Below are 15,922 nucleotides of genomic sequence, written 5' to 3'. Positions count from 1 at the left end.
CCACGACATGCGTTCTGTGTTTATGATCTGTAAATGGATACTGAATAAACTGTGACTCGAAGGTCTTGCGTTTTTAAATAAAAATACAATGAAAATAATGATCTTAAAGCATTCGTTACCTCTTGAGTGTTGCTGTTCTGCCTGTACTCACAGCCCTGCAGTTTCCTTGAAGTCTACAAATATTTAACTTCAGCTTTGCGGTTATTGTTGGGTTTTGGGTTTTTTTTTTTCATTTTTAATAGTATATTAAAATCAAATTAATTCATTAGCAAACTACTTCAAATAATATTCTAAGTAGTATCAGTTCTTTTATTCAGTTATTCTATAGTGAAACAGTGGTGTCAATAAAAATAGAGCAATGAAGATTACTATGGTTTTCTTGCACTGAAGACAAAAATCTGCTTACCTCTCAGCCATCTGCTCTTTCAGGATGTTCCTTGTGCATGCCTTCCTTTTATCTCTGCAGAATAGTTAAACTGTACATAAACTGTAAAAATACATTTCTCTGTTTGGTAAGTTTCTCTGGTTTGATTTTGCATGGAAAAAGAAAGTTCTAGAGTTTACTTCAGAATTTAAGCTGAGCCTTACATTTCACTCTAATCTGAATAACAAGCACATAAAAACATCATTAGTGGGTAATTGGCTTCTTGGGTCTTACTGTTTCCATAGCAAATCCCTCATTTGGAAGGTATAAAACTAAGTGCTTCATCAGTTTTCACGAGTGAAATACATAAGGAAAATGCAGCTTTGATGAGAACTGTTTTGCCAGCAAGCATAACCAAGCTAGGGAAGTGCTCCCCGGGCCTGAGATTTGCATAGTTTCTTATGTATTGTTGTGGGGTTTGGAGAAGGGTTTGGGTTTTTTTTTTTTTCCATAGATAACGACCTGATTTTTTCTTTATTTGCTACTGCTGTTATTTACTCTCTGTTGAGTACAATGTGATTTCTTGGCAGTCTAGAAAGCATCTACAAGCTTATTGCCAAATTGTACAGCTTCAGTGGGCATTTGGACTTGTTGCAAGCCTAGGTAACACCTTTTTTTCCTCTTGCTACTTTATGATAAATGAAGGATTTAGTTCAAAGAAAAACTGTGCAGTGCTAAGTGATCCATTACCATGCCTGGCACTGCTGCAATAATTATGCTCTGGAAACAAAATGTCCTTGAAATCTCAGGTCATTATAGTTCTTTCAGCATTAAGTCTTCTGCAGTTGGTGCAAAGTACAAGCAGTACTGACAAAATTTAACTACATTAATCCCTTTTGTTCCAATGCTTATTCATGCTACATTTTTTTGCCAGTTCATAGACTATCCCACATAGGTTAAAAAGCTGGCTTTTACTTTAGTTAAAGACAGCCTCAATCAAAGAATAAGCACTTGCTCACCTACTGTATAGAATCTGCAAACACAGCTGCTTTGATTTGTCCAGGAAAACGGTATGTTTATCAAATAAATAGTTTTGAACTGTTGGAAATTAAGAAGTAGCTTTGTGCAAGATGGTTTGGTGTTGAAGGAGGGGGTTTCATCTTAAAGTACTTGTTCTCCAGCTCAAAATCCTCCCTTCTGAGATACAGTGAAACTAGAAATGACAGATACTTGAATCAAATACTATTTAAACAATAAGCAGGTAGGGAATCATCTCTTAAGTTAAGTAGTTAGCTGCCAACTAAGCAGAAATAAAATTACATAAAAATAGCATGCAAATTTTAATACCTGGCTGAGTTATTTCAGTTTATTGCCAATATATTCCTTAAGAACAGATCACTCTAAGCACTCAGTTATAAATCTAGGAGCACATACATTTACATCCTCCTTCAAACAGCCTTTACTTTGACCACAACATTTTTGCTAAGGCAAATGTCTCTCTCTCTCTAGGAATTTTATAACTAATTTGCCATGGGTTCATAGTGCATGACACTGCTGAAACATTACCCGTGCTGTCATTCTTCCTTTTTGTATCCCAGATGTGTCAGTGATGGATGGGACCTAGGGAAGAACCCACAAAGCCTATACTTCCTCTAGTCTGAGATTTTTCTGTATTTTATTGCCAATCACCACCTACACACAAATGTTTTAAATTAGGCTGTGAAGTGAAAGGGTTATAAGATTGTCTAGAGACTCCAACAAGTTTTCTAGCCAACAGTACTGAATAAAGTCCGTTGCTGGAACCATTGCCAAGAAATTCTTTCACATAGGTCATGAAAAGACCACCCTGGTCTCTCAATTCAGCACTCTCTGGGGCACTAATCAGCTGGACGCTGGCTGTACTATTATGGATGCTTGACATGTGAATCATGTTGATCAGGCTTCTCCCCTTGTCTCCTCTCTAAAGTGCAGCAAGTGGAACGTGGAGAGAAGGAGGTCAGATCCACTCTGACTGTGTCAGCCTGCCTTGTTCCATCCAGGAAGTTTAGTGCATGGAAGGGTGGACACCACCTCTGCTTGGGTTTTGTTCTCTGGAGTGTTCTGTAGGCAGACATGAGTTGAATAAAAATGATGTTGGCCACTGCCATCTTTTTCCGGGGGATTCATACAGTGTGGAAGTTGCAGAGAGCTGTATGTCTACAGACTCCACAGAACAGATTTCCTCATGGAATGCTAATCCAGCGCAGCCCTGAGGTGAAATCAGCAGGGGCCGGGAACAAGACACTCCCTGCTGTCACAATAAAGCAGAAATGCTAGGTCTGTTAATTCTGAACTCAGTACTAGGCCAGCTCTACAGGTAGCTTCACAGGTGCACTGCATTGCCTTCACACTTAAAATACAGCAACTGAAGAAATCCTGTGTAGAGGGAAATTGCCTGTGTGTTTTCCTGCCATCCCTGCCTGCTCCACCCGATCCACTAGTGCCTGACAGCTCAGGGGAAAGGAGGGTGAGAAGAAAGCTGAACCAGAGAGAATAGCACTGGAGGAAATACCTGTCTGCCCTCTACTGATGTAAAACTTAAGCAGTGCTACAAAATTACTGTAAATTGAAGCTATACCCCTGCCTGAAGCTGTGTAAAGAAGAAAAAGGGACTTAACAGGTTTATTTTCTGTTGTTTTGGGTGCTTTTGCAGTAACATACCACTAGCATGAGAGGTATTTTCCTTTAAACAAGGCAAGAACTGGGAGAAGTGAAATATCTTTTATTAGTTCAGCTGGTATATGTCACCACTGGAACTAAAAACAGTGCCCTAGCTTTGAGAACGTGACCTTGAGAAGACTTCATGTGCCCAAAATAATCTTTATTTTTCCAGCCATATCAGCTGGTTAGTAAAAGGTATTGCCTCTCCCAATAAATCTTGCTCTATTTATTGCCTTAAACCATCATAATTGCAACATTACCAAATCATCAAGTAAAACAAGCATAACCAGACTCTTCTGTACAGAAATAATCTTGCTTCTCAAATATATTGTGAAAATGTATGGAGTAAACAGCATGAAAGCATTTCTCTATCTTACATTGCTGCATTTCCATTGCACTGCCCGGTGAGAGACCTGTAAAGCTGCAGGAGCACCCTGAGTGCTGAGGCCCTGGTACATGACAACAAGAATTTCAGTCATGGAGGGTAGCAGGGAGCTGATGTCACTGTCACTTTTTTCAGTCAACCAGAAACCAATTATCCCTGGCTGACAGGCCAAATTAAATCATCGGGTAGAAGGAGATGCCAGCTATCCTCCCCTAGATTAGGTAATTGGGGCTTTATTGCACTCAGACCTGGTGCTGTTTGTTGGGCCACAGAATAGACCCAAGGGCCATTCTGGTCTGTCTCTCTCTTTTCATCCTTTCCATAAGCATTATTTTTTAATTTTTAATCCCCGAGAAAAGTAGTTGTGTTTTACATGAAAAATGCTCATCTTTTCATATACGTAATATTAACAGATCCTTCTGTCTGTCCAAGTTTATAGAGAACATGGAATTAGGAGTTCTGCCATGGAAGGCCTCAGGTGGCAACTTTGTACTGGTTTGTACTTGAGATCCCAGATTTTTATCTAGTACTCTTGCAAGGATATAGACAGTTTTTAGCTTATACTTTGGAGTTTAAGAGCCTGTTTGACATAGTGTCAGGCTGATTTACTGAGGGGCTGCCTAGTTCACTTCATGGATGCTTGGAGCAGAAAAAGGGAGGCACTAAGGTGTCTAAGTCCACTCTAGTTCAGGTTAGCACTTAGTTGTGGCCCTCCAAGGTCTTGATGAACACAAGGAAGTGGTACTGAACTAGCTAGTTCACTTAAATCACCAAGGTTAAAAGCTTCATGCATTGCCCATGAATTTGAAAGCAGAATTTGGTACACAGGGTAAGATACAACTATATGTGCATGTAGAAACTGGGGTGTACAATGTGCTCAGTAGTTTTTATTGAAGAAGAAAAAAAAAATGCATTTGCTATTGAAGACTTTTCAGAAATAGAGTATAATGCATAGACCTTTCTGAATGGGATAAAAAAATTGGAAAGCTGATGGTGGTAATTCGTTGGAAGGTTAGCACATGAAGCTGACAAATTACCAGCAGCTATTAAGCCTTTGTGCCTTCAGAAAATATCTGCTGTGTAATTATAAGGACAGCTAGAAGCACTCAGATAGGCCTATCAGCTCAGTGTTTATCAAGGCCTCCCAGAGCTCTTCTCCTTCCCTTTGTGATGAACCTTCACATGGCTACAGTTGTCAGGGAACCAAACTCAATCTCTCTGCTAGACAGGCAGGGTACTTCAAGGTGTAGGAGAGATTAAAATGCTATTCTGCACCCTCCTGAATCACTGTCCTTGTAATTTGTAGAAGCTATTTGCTTTGAATTATAAAGTCAAAAGTATGTATACTGTACGACACATTTTTCCCCAAAGACATACAATTGCAGAAACTCAGGGATGTTTTACTGTTAGATGAGGGTTTTAGCTGCCATTCTCCATTTGTCTGAATTTACATATTCCATGATGTATTGCCCATTTACTCACAGTCAGGATAAAAGGCTGCAGTTATGAAGCTTATGACTCTTGTGTAACTCTGCCCACTGTTGAAACAAACATTACATAATGAAAGCATTATATCTGTTTCTGGAGCAACACTATCTTGTAAGTGAGAATTTCAGAACCCAATTTCATTTTAGGTGACATTCATTATCTGTTCTCTTAATTACATTGGAATAGTAATTAATATATTTTCCTAAGAAAGTATAATTAGATTCTGATATCAAGAGGCAGACTGCAAGTACATTAATTAGGCTTTGAGGCCACTGTTAAAAACCTGGAGCAAGACAAAAGTGCTTCCTGTCAAAAAAGCAAGCACACATCAGAGAAAAATGTTTTAACTAAAAAAATAAGGAAATATGGAATTAATTCAGCTTTGTTAGCAATCCAATGCACAAAACCAGCCAGCTTGTACAACAGGCTTGTACAAGAAATGGCTACAGGAAAGTTATTTTTTAAGGAATGATACTAACCAAAGTAAAAAACCTAACCATTAAATGACAACTGAATTAGTAAAATGTCTGTATAAATAAATGCGGTAGCTGCAAAAGAACTTCTTGTAGTCATTCCAAAGTAAGCATAACCCTATGAAATAATCCCATAACAATCCCCTTGTAACAGTGACCTTCCCAAATGAAAAAATGAACCAAACCCACTGGCTGCCTGGGGTGTCACTGGAGCTAAACCCCTTTCAGTGGATTTTGGTATGTTATGATTGGTTGTACTTGGCTCCATCAGTGTAGTTTGTTGCTATCCCAAGAGTAATGTTATTTGGAAAGAAGCATTAATTTCCAATAAAAACAGTGGAAGGGAACCAGTTTGTAAATTAATTTCCTTTCATTAGGCAAACTTGATAGAGCACTGTAGCCCTTCAAAAGGCTACTTGCTTTCTTTCTGGAGCAGTTATGGTTGCTCATTCTTTTCTGTGGTAGAATTTTATGCCACCCATCCACTTGCCAACCTCAGCCACAAAAACCAAGGGTGTTTCTAGTGCTGTTGGGTTCTGTGGCAAAAGGGCTGACAGGAGCTTGGGTGCCTTTACATGCTAAAGATCTGATACTGCTTTTCTCCTTCTGAGTGGTATTTAAATTCTGTTTCCACTAGTGCATGTTATTTGAATCAAGAAATGGAGAAGAGACTTCAAAGTAAATCTAAGAGTGAGATTGCTTTCTTCTCCTTTGAAAATATTTTTCTTTTTCTGAACTAAACCACAAATTGAAATCTTTACTATTTGTTTATTACTTTGAAAATATGTGCTATCAGAAGTGCATTGGATATCAGAAGTGCATTGGATTAGTTGAAAGGTTTGATCGGAGGAATCTTAACTTATGTTTTAAACTTTTCAAAACACCTTAGAATTATTTTACGTGTTCATAAGGAAAAAATAGCAAGAAGGTAATACCTTTTTAGATTGCCAAAACCTCTTTTTCAGAAAATTTTAAACAAAATATGCTGTAAAAACCCTCACAACCACACACACACACACAACACATAGAAAAAAAAAGTACAAAACTTCACCTCTTCCTTCTGAAAAGCTTCAAAAATTTCTGGCCGGCTTCACTTCAAAGACCAGGTGGTTTAGTGAGACCACCATCTAACTGAATTTCTGCTCAGGAAGAGGGCTCTCACATTTAAATGGCATACAGTACATACATGCTAAATGTGAGTGGATAAATTCACATACTGTTGCTAGAGAACATGTCAAATTTGCATCAATTTGGTCAGATAAAATTTTTTTCTTTCCTGTCTTGAATTACAAGTATAACACCTATTTTCAGAATAACTGTGGCTTGTGACACATAGAGGAATATGGTCCTAAATAAATGCCAAACTGTTAAGAATCACACTGAGTGAGCACTAATTGTGCAGTCTCCTAGACTCATTATTTCCATAGCTTCTAATGGAGAGAAGGGCAAATGCAGTACATCTGCATGCCCAGCCTTCAGAAAGCTAATTCCATTTCTTGAACACTTGTGATTGGCATGTCAGAATGGAATTTGGTATCATTCTGGTGGGTTATTGATTTCCCAGCTTATTTAAAGACAGTGTTATATAAGGGCATGTTACATTAATCTACTTCACCAAATTAATACTGAAGTCTAACTTTGCTGCTGCAGGAGTCGAGGGGGTCAAGCTTAACATGGGCTCATGTTTATCTGTTTTTCAGTAGTCAGATGCTGCCAGAGACTGTTTCATTCATTCCAATTAATCTTATTTTGGACAAGTGAGCTGTATAAGCTGTGTCTAGACTACAGTCCATTTAGCAACTTGCAGGGCTACATTTCTGAAAGAGCTCATCATTTGCTGCTCTTCAGGCACGTGAGTCCTGCCCATAGGTTTAGCTGGCTACTAAAAATCTTTCAGAAGTGCTGTGGGGGTGTGGAGCTTCTCATCACTCTGTCACACCACTGGCAACGTCCTCAATTCTGAGTGCAGTTGGGAAGCTAAGAGGAAATCTTACCCTGCCACCATGAGAAGCTCCTGCAACACATATGGGCCATGCTGCTGTGAGGATTTTTTGTTTGCTACTGTGAACACATCTTTTTTGAACAACTTGCTTATAGGCAAGGCACTGAAGATAAAGTTGACAGCAAAATCTTTTTTCTCTGATAATGGTAATTACATTGGAAGTCCTGGCTTAGAAATTCTTGTACCCCAGAAACTCAGAAACTCTCAGATTTAGAAGTCTCAGTCCCACAAAACTTATTGGGTGAATGTTGGTGCTAAAGTCAAATCTGGGTGCTAAGACCAGAGGTCTCAGCACCTGTCCATGCACAACAAAAGCATATTCACCCAAGCTTTCAGTGTATTGGAAGAACTTACTATAAAAATGCCTTAAAAAAAAAAAAAAAAAAAAAAAGGAGAAAAAACATGAAAAAGACTTGATATCCAAGAAATGGCGAGCACTGCATTAAGTTCAACATATGCAAAGATCTCAGCTTGCCCACACACAAAAATTAAGATGCAGTTCAGCAACAAACCACCCAGTGATTTGAAGGGCTCTCTGGACACTTGAAGAATGTAAGTCAACTACAGTAGTAATGTCTCCTCCTTGCCCCTTCTACATCGAATAGGATGTTTAGAGGTCAAACTGTGCCCCCTCCATCCAGGGAGTATTTTCCTTTCACTGCCATTGGAACATGGTGACATCACATATGTCATCATCACTGAGGTCAGCGCCACCAGCAGTGGTTAAAGTAGGTGTGAGATAATCAAAATCAGCACAAGTTTGGAAGCCAGAATATTTCCTTTTACCTTGTGAACAATGTAATTCAAACTGACAAACTTTCAGGATTTAGTTCAGTCCAAAACTGCAGCCTTTGAGAAAGGCATTGGCATTAAGATGAATGCTGTCTTACCCAATCTTAGCAGGAACTTGAAATCCCTTTGGGGCACCTACCGCTGCTTATTGTTCCCATAATATTATCTAATACTTTAACACAGAGGCCAAGATTTCCAAGAGGAATTTAGTGCTTGCCACGATCCTCACCGAGACGCTTCAGAGATGCCTACAGGGAAAATTTGCTCTACGCTTTCTGCAAGTCACATCCTTCAACTTAAAACCTGCAAATCCAGGAGATCCAAATCGTCAGATGCTTTTCAAAACCTTGTCACACTCAATATACAATGACTGAATACGGAAGAGGTGGAAAAAAATATAAGGGATATTCGAGATGAGGAAAAATTAAGAAACTTCTCTATTTGCCTGTTACAAAAGTTACTTTTTGAGTGTTATGGTGTTTTGCATTGCAAATTTAACTACAATCATTGACTCAAAATGATTTAACACTGCAAGTACAGTGAAGAACACCAGGGAAAGAATTAGTTTTTTGTCCCTCAGCCCCGTGCTTGTCTGTGAAACCAAGTGTGTTGTCACTTTTCTCTGTTTGCAAAGACCAAAATTCAAACAAAACAGTTTTGGAAGCATCTCTTCCTTTCCAGCCTCTCCACACAGCTGTAGTCATCATCCTGCCTGTCCCCAGGACAGCTGCAGTGTTTGCCAGAAGTACAATGTTTACATGCAAAGTGTGTGTTAAAATGAAGCATATTTGGTTTCTAATCCTGCCTTTCTGAGTCTTGCTCTTTCTACTCCTCTACACTGCCGCCCGCTGGAATTGTTGCGTTTAAATTCCTTCTAAAACTACTTTGTATCGATCAGATGAAATCATGCTACAAGCCTATGTAAATCTTCTCCAAATACCTTTGAAACTGTGGCTGAATTATACAACTATGTCCCCTGTAACAGATGGGATTTTCAATTTAATTCCAATACTTTCCTGTTTAGGTCTTTCTGGTTTGTAGTATGAGTTACCTCACTCTGAAGGAAATTAGGAAAGAGAATTAGAAGAGGATTTGTAAGACTGTTAACACGTCTAGTCTGCTGAAGGGAAAAGCATAGAGGGAAAAATAAATGTACAACCCATAGAGAGCTTAATATATCAGTGCTTTTGTAAAAACACAATTTGCCTCATTTTCTCAAGCATCCTATAACCTTGGCACTCACAGGAAGCTTATTGGTACAGACAGAAACTTCCTGATTAGATGGTTCATTAGCAGCAAGGCACAGAATACTAATTGCCAATTTTCATCTGCATTGACAAGGCCTGACCTAGCATTCATCTGATTGAAATTGCTTCCCTGGTGATGCCTCTTGCTTCCCTGCTTCCTGAGCCCAGCTTCCCAGCCACTCACAATATGATAAAAACATGTTATTTCACAGAAATTCATCAAAGATAAGAGTAAGTGAATCACACACTTTTTTGACTTCTCTAAGTCCCAGGGGAATCCTGTCCTACCTTGCACAGCCACTTTGTTTTGTCTGCCTGTGTGTAAAATACTCAGGAGAGACTTCATGTGAAACCAGCTTTTATTGCTCCCACCATTTCTAGCACATCCAAAATTAGATCTATCTGAGCAAATCAGTTTGATGCTCCTGTAATCTTTGGTTAGATTTGTATTTTAGGTTGGCACATAGAAATCCTTCATTACTGAGTAGGAAAGTGGCTACCATGGGAATCAAAAAAAGTAGTAATAACTTCAAAAAATGTATTACATTTAAGAAAGCAATATGCTTAGCAGGTTTTGCAAAATAATTTTACATTTTCAGATAAATCCCTTCAGTTTCATAAAAACATTAGTAATCTGAAAATAGGCAGAACTGACAGCTCACACTCTGGTGCTTTACTCTGGATGAGATGGACATAAAAGGGGCAAAGCAAGAGTTCAAAACCCCAAATATCTGTACACCCTAATAAAAAGGAAAAGAAAGCTCAAAAGAAGTAACATTTATAGACTAAGAAGTTAAATATAGTCATCAAATATTTGTCTCTGGAAAAGTATTGGCCAAAGGAGATTCCAGTTGTCTCTTGCCCAGCTCTTTTGGGGGTGGTTAACTTTGCAAGTGTTGCAGGAAACCAATGCAATCAGAGTTGTTCTTGTTGCAAGGAGCCTAATTAAAATGCAAATAGATCTATAGAGGTTTTGTTAATGAGGTAAGCAACTACTTCTTTCAATACAACTCTATCTACAAGACCTTTCAGCCATCCCTTATTCACATTGGTTTATCCATTGCCTTGGTTTGTCTGCTCATAATTACCTATGGTGCAACCAGCTGGAGAAAAAATTATCTATCAGTTGTTCAATGAAGAGGTACATAAAGTACCATAAACAGGAAGATGATCTGGATGACTTGGTCAGGTCCATTGTTCCAGGAAACTCCATCATCCTCAATTTTCAATAAATACTTCAGAATGTATTTTAAGGCCCAAACCAGGATGTCAGACCAGAGTGATTTCATGTTTGAATGCTCCATAGTTTTTTTTTTAAATAAAGCTCTCCCATTGGTGAACTGGAAATACCAGTGAAATTTAGAATCCCAATTTCATCCCTGATGAAATTCAGCAAGAACTTAAGAGAAGATGTACACAAGAACCACCATGAATACGAGTAAGAAAATGAAAGACCCTAGGGAAAATCAGGGACTATTTTATAAATAGAGGCCTTCTGCATTAGGTGCATGCAGAACTGGGGACTGAGCTGATGTAGTCTGGATCTAATCTAATGCCTTAGGAAATCTCTATATTGAGAGAATTGCAGGAATATATGGTGGGAAGGGACCACCTGCTCAAAGCACATCTAGTTTGAGCAGGTCACAAAGGGTGACTGTCCAGCTGAGTTCTGCATATCCAATACCTCACTAGGACAAATGTTATCTTTAGTTCAGTCACTCTTCCACTCTTCCATGAAATCACCCACCTGTTCTTGAGTATTACCAGTGCCTTACTTGCCAGTGAACAAAGGGATTTTTAATAAAAGCTTCAGGTTAGTCAGCATCAGTGATTTTGTAAACTCACATCTTGCTCTTGCAAGATAATTTGACACTTTACATGAATTACTTAACTATTCTACTTTCTGTTCATTTTGTAGTTTACATTAAAACTACCAAAACATTGGAAAAGAAGTGCCAATTACTTAGGAAAATCACCTGTAAATATATTTGACTTAGAAGGCACAGGATAGCGTCAATAAAAACTGCACTTTAAATTGGAGCAACATTGAACAATCAGAAAACATGCCTAGCAGTGTGAAGCAGAAGACACACAATTAATTAGTACTGCTGTCATCTGAAAATTGAAAACACTAGTTATATCAGGAAGCAAAAGATGCTAGATAATGAAATTAGCTGGACAGAGTTGCATAAAATGTCTTAGAAGAGATGACACTGACTAGTGTAGTCTGATACCACACCACTCTGTCATTATTGCATGGAAGCAATCAGAACAGAAAAGGCAGCACTTCACTGAAAGCAAATGACAGCACAAATCCCTTTTCCCTAAGAAAATGGCATAGCCTCTGACTTTTGTGACTGCAGAATCTCATCAAAGCTAAGCTGTACTGAGAAAGCATAGAAATTACATGTAGATGTTATGTTTCACTGTGTACAAATTATATGCATGCAGAAATTCAAACCTCCTCCTGTAGGCAACTTCAAGGAAATATGGCAGTGATAAGTTAATTTACTTTATTCCCCATTAAATTCTGGGATATGAATAGCTCATGAAGAAGAAGAAACGTTTGAAAAAAAGGCATTGGGAAATGCAGAGCTAAGTTTCAAACCGGTTGAAAAAAGCAGATCTTTTGCTTATTCTGATTACAAAGTGATTACATTTTAATAACTTTCAAAAAACCTAAGAGGTGTTAATATACTTGCTGTATGTTTTGTAATTACCACAGAGTTAAACAGCAGAGTATTTAATTCCAATGTCAACATATGTGTTAGCACAATACATTTAAGTTCTCAGATTGGTAGCATATCCTTATGTCTGAGAACTTCTAAGTTTCCTTAGAGTACAGATTTTACAGGTGCTTGTGTATTTTTCAGAAAGGCATCCAGATTTAATAGACGCGACTGTTTTCTTAAAATACTTACCATATATTCCTCAGAATTGAAAACTTTGTATTTGCTTAAATTTGGGGCCTATCTTTCTCAATATTCACAGGATTTCTTTTTCAAATTGACTAGAATACGAATCCAGAAAATATTGTTGTTCTAAGTAAGTTATATAGTGACAAATTTAAATAATAATGCACTTAAAACAGGCAATCAGAACTGAGCTAAACTGCATAATTTAGCCTGACAAAAGATTGCCCAGATGACAGTGGTATTTTCAAGCTCACGTTGTAATGATTATATATCTTACTGCGTAATTTCAATCAGAAATGAAGCAGACAGATGGCAAAGAGAAGAAAACACACAAACAACGACAAAAGTAAATATGAAAGAAAGGGGATTACAAAAAGTGAAAGTGCTGAAAACTACAATTAGCCATTTAATTATATTTAACTTGATAGTTATCTAAGTACTTTCCACTAGAATGACCCCTATTCATCATAATGTTCATAGCCCATGACATTTGGCCAGGAAATCCAGCCTGGGTTGTCATCAGAGAGATCAGAGCTGGTGAGCAGAGTACGGAGGCTCAGAGTAGTGGGAGAGTAGAGGCTTCCTGGGAAGTAGGTGATAGAGCTGCTTGAACTGCTGGTGCCAGGAGAAGGGAGAGAGGGTCTGGAAAGGCATGTCACAAGGTCAGCAGTGGGTGAGTGCAGCTCCACATAAATGAGATGGGAAAGAAGGAGGAGCTTTGCTGCAGGAGAAATTTTTAAATGAATCCGTTCACTGAGCTTAATGAGTGATGTGAAACTACCTACCTATTATACCTATTATAAACAGCTTCAGTGAATTCATGTTGGCATCAACAGTCTGCTCCCTACTCAGCTGAGGCCTTCAGCATATACTTGACTTTCAGCTTGTACTTTGTTCAGTTAAGTGTCTGTGTAAAATTAAACTCATTATCAAAGGCTTCCTGAACTGGGGATTAACATTTCGCTGAAGTGGGGAGGACAAACACAACACCAGATGTATTGAGTGTTACCTGTTTGACAGTAACAAAACATAGCAGTGACCAAACAGATTCTTCAGGCCGTTCCTGGGCTTGGGAATGTCTGGATTCTCACTGAGGCAAGGAGGGTAAGTGCCAAGAGGCAAAGACCAGGAGAACTGGTAGAGGTGAAGGTGGTGGAAAGAGGAGGTTCACTGCCAAACAGGCAGCTCGTCTCTGTCTTGGCCTCAGAGCCACAATGGTGCTGTGGCACAATTGCTGTGGCCCAGCTTCCCCACAGCCTGGGGGTGTGAGGGCCAGAGGGCCAGAGTTTGTGCTTTGTGCTGGCTCACGGTATGAATACAGCTCCTGGGGCTGCTGCTGTCTGCCCTCACTTTCCCTTCTGCTGGAGCAGGACAAGGGTTGTATCTGTGAACACAGCCGTGATCCATGGATGAGGCACTGCACACACACAGCGCTGGGCACAAACAGGCTTTGCCTGTGCCCTGCAGGGCTGAGGGGCCGCCGTGGCAGCTGCGGAAGGTTCTCCAAGTGCGGGCAGGCTGGTGGCACTTAACAGCAGCTGTTTAATACCAGCCCTGGCTGCGACCAAATGGAGTCCATGCCCTGCCACCACCCCCTTCTCTTATCGATCCTGCTGTGACACCTCCTGGTTCTGTAAGTGACTGGTTCCTCCATGAGCAGTCCAAGATTGTAACACAATCGGATGAGGCTCAGAGGTCCTGCTCCTCGGAGCGTCCTTTGTAGTCACTCCGGTGTAAGCAACACCCACAAAACCAAAAAATTAGTACTGAGAAAGAGAGCAGGCTAACATCTCACTATTGAAAAGACAAAGAATGTGGATGTTTCATCTTTTCACTTCACGCGCTGACGGTGTAATGTAACAGAAGAAATGCAGAAAGCAGAAAGCGACTGTGAGCGGACTGTGCAAGAACACGTGGAGTGTTTGCCGTGTGGCCGGGGCTGGCTGGGCGCTGCCGAAGGAGCGCTCGGCTTCGGGCACTCGGGCACACAGCGCCGTGCCGACGCTGCGCTGCGGGAGCACCATTCCCCACGGCGTCCCCAGGCAGCCGGGAAAGACTCCAGTCCGGCTCCCACACAGATCTGCGCCGGGTTTGAAATACCACTCGGACCTGCCGAAGTAAAACCTTAACGAGCGCAACTGCCTTTTGAATCCAAGTGTGCGGGTTTGTAGCGAGCAGGCTGATGAGATGGCTCCTAGGGGGCTGCCTGCCCCGGGTGTGCCCTCCGCTTCACACACGAGGAGAAAGCACTGAGCATCAGCTCCAGCCCTTTGGACAACAGGCGACTCGGCAGAGGATGTCCTATCAAGATGAATATGGCTCATTCAAGAATTAACTCTCTACTCATCTTCTACCTCAGTTTTTTGCTGCTCATCCATTTAAAAAGTAAGATTTGCACTTTTTTTTTTATTGTTCTGACATGTCCTCTGGGGGGATGGTTAGACAGGCACTCCTAGCAGAAAGCTTGTGTTGTCAGAAGGCTTTAAAAATTTGATGGAGATGCCAAAAAAATTTGGTCCGTGAAACTAAGTTGTATGAACTCGCTGCTTGATAGCTTTCCTGATCTCCATGCTTCGACTTTTTTTTTTTTTTAATAAAGAATGAAAGCATTTTGTTGCTTCGCATATTCAAAGCACAGCAATAAATTATTTTGCTAAAACTGTACCTATACCTTAAAGTCTGCTTTTGATACTACTCACTCAGTAAATCTAAACCTCTCTGATTGAAATCTAGACTAATTTATCCTCTGCTTAACTGTTCATGTTATGCTTTTTAGTAGTATTGCTTTATTATATATACTTTTTAAACGACAGCCTCTAGAGAAAGCAGTTATTAAACAACTGTGATGTATTTGGTGTTGTAAAATTAGGAGGGAGCATGAAAGTCCAACTACTTTTACGTAGAAAAAAATGTTCTCGGCAAACTTCCACATAAACAGAAGCGTGCAAAATAGTGGAAGTCACAATGGGTTTCCTTGATAATTGTGTCAGATGGCTGAGAGTAAATACAAGCCAAGGAGGCTAAATGGCCTCAGCTGGTGAGGCTGCTCTGTGTGTGTGAAAAGCAGCAGCTCTTGAACATGTTTAAAAAGAAGATCTGTGGGATGTGTGCCTGAGGAGGCTGTTTGATTTGTGTCTGTTGCATGTGAATAGCAATAACACAAAGCTTTGAGCAGCTGCCATTAAACAAGAAGACTTGGCATTAACGTACAGTGTTGTGTAATCTGGGTCACCTTCTGTTGCTGCATCACTCAAATTGTTACTTGGACAGTTTGCAGCCCAACATAAATTAAAGACTAAAAAGCAAACAGATGCAGTTGAATCAACCAGCACTGAAAAAAAATCCCACACTTGAAAATATAAGAAAAATACAGAATGTCATAGAAACATCATTTTATGCCAGTAATTTTCTTTTTGGGGATGTACTGGAGTGAATCAGGAAAGCAAAAGTGCTTTTTTCTAAATTAACTCGGAACAGGACATACCCCCCCCCAAAAAAAAAAAAATATAGAGAGAGGGAGAGAGAGACTAGACCTTTAACTTTCATAAAGCAATTT

This window comes from Sylvia atricapilla, chromosome 9, assembly GCF_009819655.1.
Source record: "Sylvia atricapilla isolate bSylAtr1 chromosome 9, bSylAtr1.pri, whole genome shotgun sequence".
Taxonomy (NCBI): domain Eukaryota; kingdom Metazoa; phylum Chordata; class Aves; order Passeriformes; family Sylviidae; genus Sylvia; species Sylvia atricapilla.
The sequence above is the reverse complement of the archived record's forward strand: the minus strand, read 5'-3'. Positions refer to the sequence as shown.